Source organism: Crinia signifera, chromosome 1 (assembly GCF_055691185.1).
Source record: "Crinia signifera chromosome 1, ASM5569118v1, whole genome shotgun sequence".
Taxonomy (NCBI): domain Eukaryota; kingdom Metazoa; phylum Chordata; class Amphibia; order Anura; family Myobatrachidae; genus Crinia; species Crinia signifera.
The window spans coordinates 228,616,652-228,625,510 of record NC_139217.1 but is presented as its reverse complement, the minus strand read 5'-3'; positions in this window follow the sequence as shown (position 1 = coordinate 228,625,510).

Genomic DNA, 8,859 nt, shown 5'->3' with positions numbered 1-8,859 from the left:
AATTAGTTTTCCATTGTTTGGAAAATAGGTAAGAAAAGAACAGCAGAAGGCACAATTATGGTTTTTTAATAAAGACGTCACTGAAGTAAGAGAATGGTGAACCAATCAAAACAGTGGGGGAACGGTTTCTACAAAGATGTTTCCAACATCTACGGTTCCGTTTCCATAGCAATATAGTGGTGTCCAATAGGAGGAGGGGGAGTGCGGTCATGTGGTGATCACGAGTCCACGAGGTACGGTTTCTAGACTATAGCTTCCAATGAGAACAGGAAAATATGCCCCCCATATACATGAAGATAAAATTGCGTGCATGTGCTCCAGCAAGGGGATGTAGCCTTGCAGCATTGTTGTGGCCTTGAAGGCAGTAAGGAGGGAACCATGTGGGTGAGAAGCTGTCCCTGGAGCAAATAGTAGCCAGCACAAGCTGTGCAATCACATGGTGGGAGGAACGGCGCCTTGTGCAATTGCTCTGCTCTTCACCCTGTACAAATGGCCCTGGTGTGAATCATGCTATAAAATCAGCGAAACCAGACTAGTTCTGTAAAAACTGAATTACGAGGGAGAGGGATCAGTGTATCGGGAGGGGGGGGGGATGAAATCCAGATTATATTTAGTTCCGCTGCTTTGTTAAGGCCCTTAGGGAAAAGGGAATCCATTCTATACAAACCTCAGGTTTGAAGAATATCTTAAATTCCCCTCTTCTGGTTTTAGGAATAAGTTCAGCCCCTATTACCTTTCAAACATTCAGGTTTACTTTTATGGTGGTTAAAATAGTGATTGGACATGCGGTTAATAACTTATAGATTTATTTTTCAGTGATGTTCTAGAAACCTTAATTTATTCTTCGGGAGACGTCGGGGGCCACAGGGCTGTCGGTGGGTAGTGAGCGGGAGAGTGAGCATTTCGGCACCAGAAAGGTTAAACTTCTTGCTGCTTTTCAGGATCATGACACAGTGCTTCGCCTGGCCCGACTGAAGGGCCTTGTGGAACACAATGGAGTAAGAATATCAGTTTTTCCAGACTTTCCTATTGAAATGGCTAAATATATGGAGGTGAAAAAAAAGTAAATATACTCAATATTATATCCAGCTAAATTGAGACACGTTGCAGAGGGGGAAACATTTTTTTTTTTTTTTTCAAACACCAAATGAGGCAGCAAGATGGATAGGCAAATGGGATCCAGGAACGCATCATCTCAAAGGCAGGGAGGTTTAAAAGGAAATAGTTACTAATTAAGTACCAGGGGGCTCATAGCGTTATGGTGGTCTAATGTTGGCCACACATCAGACCAACTTTCCTCCAACCATCCAACTAGTTGGTTGGATGGAATAAAAACCTGGTACTGGATGGGAGCAAATGTAGTTTGTAATTAGTCATTTGTTCCCAAATTGGAAAATGGACAACAACTGTCACTCAGACAATATACTGTAGTTGGACCTATTTGATTTAGAAAATTTCACTGAATGTTTTTGTCCATTCTCCTAAATTTGTGAGCAATTTGCTTATTGTCATTTGCCCCTATACATTACCAGATTTTCAGTCCAACCAACCAACTAGTTGGATGGTTGGAGGAAAGTTGGTCTGATGTGTGGCCAGCATAAGAGTAAAAACCCCAAAGAACCACTGGAAAACATGGGAAGGGTTGTAGGCATGCTACAGTGGAATTGGTGTACAGGGTGGGGTTAGGGAGGGAGTTCTGGGTTATGTTTGTATGTGACTTATCATGGCCCCTTTACTACAACTTCGAGGGGAGTGTCCATGATCAAAAAATCTCTTCCTTTTTGTCTAACGGTAAAAATGGATATTTGAGGTCACCGGTACTCAAACTCTCTCCTCAGGACCCCACACAGTGCATGTTTTGCAGAATCACAAGTTAAATAATTAGCTCCACCTCAGGATCTTTTAAAATGTGTCAATTAATAATGAATGCACCTGCCGGGGGTCCGGGAAAATGTGAGCTGTGTGGGGTCCTGAGGACCGAGTTTGAGAACCCCTGCTTTAGGTCGATATATATTCTTGGAATGCACTATTCAATCGACACATGTTTTTGCTAACAGTAAATATTCCACCACTGTTCTCCTTTGATGTTCTAACAGATGCAGTTCAATTCATAGACCCCTCTCCAGACCTTCCGGTGATCTGCCCCGGGGATTTTAACAACGTTCTGGATAGATGGAGCAGATCGCCGGCAGGGATGAAGGGGGGGGGGGGGGGGGGATAAAGTTTTTGACTGTTTTGTGCATAATTTAGGTTGGGTGGATGTATGGAGAGAAAGTAATACAAATGTGGAGCAGTTATGCTTCTCCACCTCCTATCAATCATTTTGAAGGATTGATTTGCTGATGATATCTACTAAACTAATGCCAAAAGTTCTTAATATAGAATATAAAAATGAGACGGCTATCTGATCACTCTCCAGAATTGTTCGTTTATAGAGCCCTTTAGACTGAGAGATTTGTTCCAGAGATTCATAATGGGAGATTCAGCATGAAAGATTTAAAATCTCTCACAGAAAGTGTTTGTTTATTAACTGTTTCTTATATAGCGCATACATATTCTGCAGTGGTTTACAGAGAATATTTTGAGGTACTTATGTACTAACTGGGCTGCCGATTTTGAAATCGGGTCCATCGCATCGCATCCGACCATATCGCATGCGATGTGATGTACCCGATTTTTCCATTGGATTCAATGTTGAAATGGACTGAGTCCATTTTAACATGGAATTCTATGGGGAAAGGGGTCCTTTGCATACCCCTACTATCCAAGTGGGCATGGAGTTGGATCACAGTTGGATCACACAGAATACCGTCCGCTCGCCACAGGTTTATATCCAGCTCCATGCCCACTTGGATAGTAGGGGTATGAAAAGGACCCCTTTTTCCCATTGAATTCCATGTTAAAATGGACTCAGTCCATTTTAACATTGAATCCTATGGAAAAATCGGGGCATCGCATGCGATATGGTCGTATGCGATAAGGCATACAATCAGATGCGATAAGTTAAGGCATACAATCAAAAAATCAGCAGCCCAGATAATACATAAGTACCTATTTTGAACATTCACATCAGTCCCTGCCCCAGTGGAGCTTACAATCTATATTTCCTACAATATGTACACGCACATAGACATTCTAGGGTTAATTTTGTTGGGAGCCAATTAACCTACCATTATATTTTTGGATTGTGGGAGGAAACTGGAGTTCCTGGAGGAAACCCATGCAACCACGGGGAGCATATACAAACTCTGCACAGTTAGGTTAAAGGTGGGAATTGAACCCATGAGCTTAGTGCTGTGTAGCAATAATGTTAACCATTGCACTATACGTACTGCTCCGTTTAGGGGACAATTTACTATTGCAACCAAATACTGCTGATCCCAGCAATAGGTACGACCTGGGCATATTTCTCATTCGTATTTTCCGATGTCGTAGCCATTCCTACCCATAATGGGTCATATACATGTATGGAGTGGCAGCATTGCACGGATTAGTGGGAGCCGTGCAATGCTGTCCAGTGTAAAATATTGAAAGCATGAATGAATAAACTTAAAAAAATCGATGTGGGGTCCACCAATGGCTAGAACAAGCCCTGGGGTCCTGGTTTTAGAAATTGAGGTGCCAAAAATGTTGGGCTTCCCCCGGATTTCTGAAACTAGCCTCAGGCTCAAGGGCAAGTCATGGTTCCCAAAATACAGGGGACAAAATGAGTAGGGTCCACCATATTTTGGCAACCAGCACCGGGCCCAAAAAGCCAACCGGGTAATGCCACAGCCAAGGGAAACTTTTTGCGCAAGTTCTGCCGGCCAAAGCATTCATCCCTGCGGCTGTTCAGGCCGGGCAGGCACCCTGGGGAGTGGAAGATGTCATTTATGCAGAAATCCAGGTAATTCAAAAGGGTTCACATACTTTTTCTTGCAAATGTATATACTCATGTATACACGCATGTGTCTTTACAGTGACCTATAACTACTGCATAGTGTATTGACCGCAATTAAATTGTTGAAGAATAATAAAGTTAATACCAATTATACTGTAACTGGCCAAACACAGTGTTGGGTAGTAGCTGGGGGGAAGGATGGTTAGAGGGTTGGAGATTTTAAACTAGGCGATGGGGGGGGTAGCGGGTAGCTAGATACTATGGGTCCCGTAGTGAGAATAGTAGGATTTGGGGTCAAGAATCAATTTGGGGGGGCGACATAATTACAGGCAATGTCCGGGGTAATATCGTGGGTAATTCCCAGAGTGCTCCAGGAATATTATGTAAGAACAGTAATCTTACCTCATTACTGTTCTTTGATACAGATGAACTTAGGGTATGGGAAGGAGTAAACGACATAGGAAGACGTTTCAAAACTGTAAATAGGTCGGGCAGTGGGCATGGTGGGGAGGGCTGTAGAGAGTCTACTGAGGGGGAGGTGGGTACGAGGAAGTTAGTAAGGAATACAAATAAGTACAGAGGAGAAATTAAACACAATGTTAGGGACGCAAATAAAAATAAACTTAAATTAAAATGCCTACTGGCTAATGCAAGAAGCTTAGCAGGTAAAAATGGGGAACTAGAAACTGGTCACTAAGGACGGTTATGACATTATTGGTATTACAGAAACATGGTGTAACGAGTCGCACAACTGGGCATTAAGCATGCAGGGATATACACTACAGAAAAGATAGGGAAAATAGAAAGGGTGGGGGTGTGTGCCTATATGTAAAAAATAACTTAACATCATGTGAGAAAGGAATGAGCACAGGTACAGAGGAAGATTACACCGAGGCTGTGTGGGCAGAGATAACCGACAATAACAAAAACCTAATAATAAAATTTTAATAGGGGTATGCTATAGACCTCCGAACAAAAATGAAAGGGACGATTGTTTGATCTTCTCTGATCAAACAATCATCAGATCAGGGTCAGGTATTAATTATGAGGGATTTAAATTTATCTGATATTGATTGGAAAAACAAAACCTGTAAAACGGCAAGAAGCAGTGGGTTCCTAAGCTTACTTAAAGACCAGTTCATCACACAAACGGTAGAAGCTCCAACTCATAATAAGGCCTTATTAGATTTGGTATTAACAAATAACATAGATCTAGTTTCAAACACAAAGGTAATTGAACATCTAGGGAACCGTGACCATAATATGGTTTCACTGGAAATCAACTTCAGTAAATTACATCATAAAGGATCGGCAAAAATACTAAACTTCAGATAAGCTAACTTTGAATTATTCAGAGAAGCCCTAAAAATAAATGGGTGCGGAAACTGTTTTTGAGGGGAAAAATGCTGAGGAAATGTGGGATACTCGAATCATTGACTATTAAATACATTCCTAAAGTAAATAAGGGTAAATTCAATTAAAAAAATAAGCCACCATGGTTGGACAAAAAAGTTAGGTCAGCAATCAACAAAAAAACAAGAGCATTTAAATTCTATAAAAATAACTTAAATGAAGAGGCATTCACCAATTACAAAGAATCAAACAAAATTTGCAAAGGGGCAATCAAAGTAGCTAAAAGGGATTATGAAAAGCGTATAGCCACTGAAAGCAAAACTAACCCCAAGAAGTTTTTCAAATACATAAATAGTGAACGTATAATTAAGGACAACATAGGCCCACTAACCGATATCACTGGAAAAAGTTTTACAGAGGATAAGGGAAAAGCAGAACTGTTAAACTAAAAAAAAGGTTCTCATCAGTGTTTACGAAGGGAGAGCAGACTGTGGAACGCACACATACCACAAATGGGATGAACAAGACAGACCTCAATATTGATTTCTCTACCGAGGAAATAATATTGAGGCTCGGCAAAATCAAAACAAATAAATCACTTGGGCCAGATGGGATTCATCCTAGGGTACTAATGGAATTAAGGGAGGAATTAGCTTCCTCTCTACATTATATCTTTGATAATTCAGTATCATCAGGAAAGGTACCAAAAGACTGGAGAATAGCAGAGGTCGTGTCATTATTCAAAAAAGGAGGATCCCGCTAATTACAGGCCTGTTAGTTTAACATCAATAGTGGGTAAACTATTTGAAGGATTTTTAAGAGATGGTATCCAGCAATATTGAGACCATCATAGTTTACTCAGTAATAACCAGCATGGGTTCGTGAAAAATCTTTCATGCCAAACTAATCTACTTGGTTTCTATGAAGAGGTTAGCAAAAACCTTGATAATGGAAACGCTGTATATGTGATTTTGCTAAAGCCTTCGGCACCATACCACACAAGAGGTTGATAAATAAAATGGAGGACCTGGGATTAGTGGCAAATATCTGTAGATGTGTAGGGAACTGGCTGTGTAATAGAGAACAAAGAGTAGTCGTGAACAGTGCAGTTTCAAATATGATACCAGTACTAAGTGGAGTGCCACAGAGTTCGGTTCTAGGGCCCATTTTATTTAACATTTTTATTAAAGATATTGGGATGGGGTTACTCAGCAATGTAGCCATCTTTGCGGACGATACAAAACTGAGCAGAGTTATTACATCATCAGAAGATGTCACCACGCTTCAAAATGATCTTGACAATCTAGATGATTGGGCAAAAAAGTGGAAGATGAGGTTCAATGTGGACAAATGCAAGGTCATGCACCTTGGGAGACATAACCAGTGTGCTAGTTATAACCTAAGCGGGGATGAATTGGGTAATTCAGTACTCGAAAAGGATCTAGGAGTCCAAATAGACAACAAACTAGGGTGTAGTGCTCAATGTAATATAGCAACAAAAAAGGCTCTAGCACGTATTAAAAGGGGCATGGAAACTAGGGATTCAAAAGTAATTATGCCTCTGTACAAATCATTGGTTAGACCGCACCTCGAATACTGAGTACAATTCTGGGCCCCACACTATAAAAAGGACATCATAGAATTCTAAAAAATCCAAAGAAGAGCAACAAAGCTTATTAGGGGAATGGAGAATTTAAGCTACGAGGAAAGATTAAGCAATCTGGGACTATTTACACTAGAGGAGAGAAGTTTAAGGGGTGACATGCTCTATATGTATAAATACATTAGGGGCCAATATAAGGAACTTCAAAACACCCTTTTTTCTACTAGACAGGAATCTAGAACGAGAGGGCACGAGTTTAGATTAGAAAAGATTTTACAGAAAAAAATTCTTTAGTCAGAAAAGTTAAACTTTGGAACTCTCTTCCTGTTGAAGTGGTGTCGGCAGACACTATAAATACATTTAAAATAAGGTTGGATAAACATTTATTGGTTAAAAACATCCACGGGTACCAGTGGGTGGTGTGATAGTACACAACTAAACAATTTGAAATCCCAATACATTGCAGTACATTGTAAACAGTCTACATTACACACAATTAATTACTGTACTACATTACAATAAATCAGACGACACATGTTAATAAACTTAATGGTTTTTTATTTATAAAACATTTTTTTAGGCCTTTCATGGCCAAATATTTTTTTTTTTTTTTTTAAATTGGTTCAAGAAAGGAGGGGGGGTCCCAAACATTGAATCATCTTATGGGGAAGTTGATCGAAAAATACAAAGAGAATAGATGCCTGACTATCACAACCAGGCAAATTGAAATGAGGCATATGGGAAGATAACAGTACGCTAAAATACCGTGCCCACTCATGGAAACATTCACACGAGTCTGGAAGAAAATACAAATATGCGGAACAGTGGTTAGTGAAGGAGCACAACGAGTACGGTCATCACAAACTTCAGGAAGACCGCACTGCAACCTTCACAAACTGAAATTGTAGTACATGACTGATACAGTTCATCAAGGAGCAAAAAGAGAGAAGAGGAACAAGAACATTGCTGCCAGATAATAAATTAAAAATCAAATCAGCTGAATTAAAACTAATAATTATAAAAATGCTCTTCATCTGGGGTGGGGGTCTGCACTGTAAGCATTGCAGATAACACAGCCCCAGGCAAAGACGAGGGATCAGTGGCAGGTGGCATAGGGGGTCCCGGCGCATAATAAGGGGCAGGCGGGGGATAAACCGGCGCAGTGAACGTGGGGAGGTGATGTGGCTGCTGGGGTGGTGGCCCTAATTGCCTCAGGTGCGTGCTACATGATGGTAGTTTGCACTCACCACACAACTCGTCCTGTGATGCGCGCAACATATTATCATATAGCAAACGCTTGAAGTTGTGGTATTGAGTTGGCCTCATCTTCCGCATCTCTGTGGCAACATGATTCGCTAAAATTTGGAATTTATCTGGGGGGTTTGCTAAAGCTTCCTCCTTATACCGGCAGCAATGCTCTTGACCACCGGCAGCAGGTCTCGTCCGCTGTCTCCTCCTGCGCCTCCTGGGGGGAGCTGATGAGGTGCTCGCCACCGCAGGAGCCGCCACCGACTCAGCCTGCTGCGCCGACTCAGAGGCAACTCCCTAGAATAAAAAGAAATGTAAAAAAAAAATGTAAAATCATTACATTTCAGTTTCAGTTACATGCAAAACATATTTCACCACAATACTTACTACGTTCGTGCTCTCCTGTTCACTGGACGAAGAGCCTTCATCCGTGCTCTCCTGTTCACTGGACGAAGAGCCTTCATCCGTATGAGTCACCTCTGTTCCTCTCCTTCCTTGTTGCTCCACGATGAACAGCATCCGGTCATAGTACCACAATTTCGGCTGGTAAAGGTTCTCACGGTCGGTTCCTGAAGCTTGCGACTCCCGGACCCGATTATGCTCCTTCACCAACAAAATCCATGTGGTCCTGTTTCCACAGGCATCTATTCTCCTTGTAAAGGTCGATCAACTTCCCCATAAGATTACGATCGACACAGCGTTCCATTCTGAAAAATATCAAGCACAAAAATGTAAACACCAAATTGAAAAAAAATTAAGGATCCCTGCAAAACAC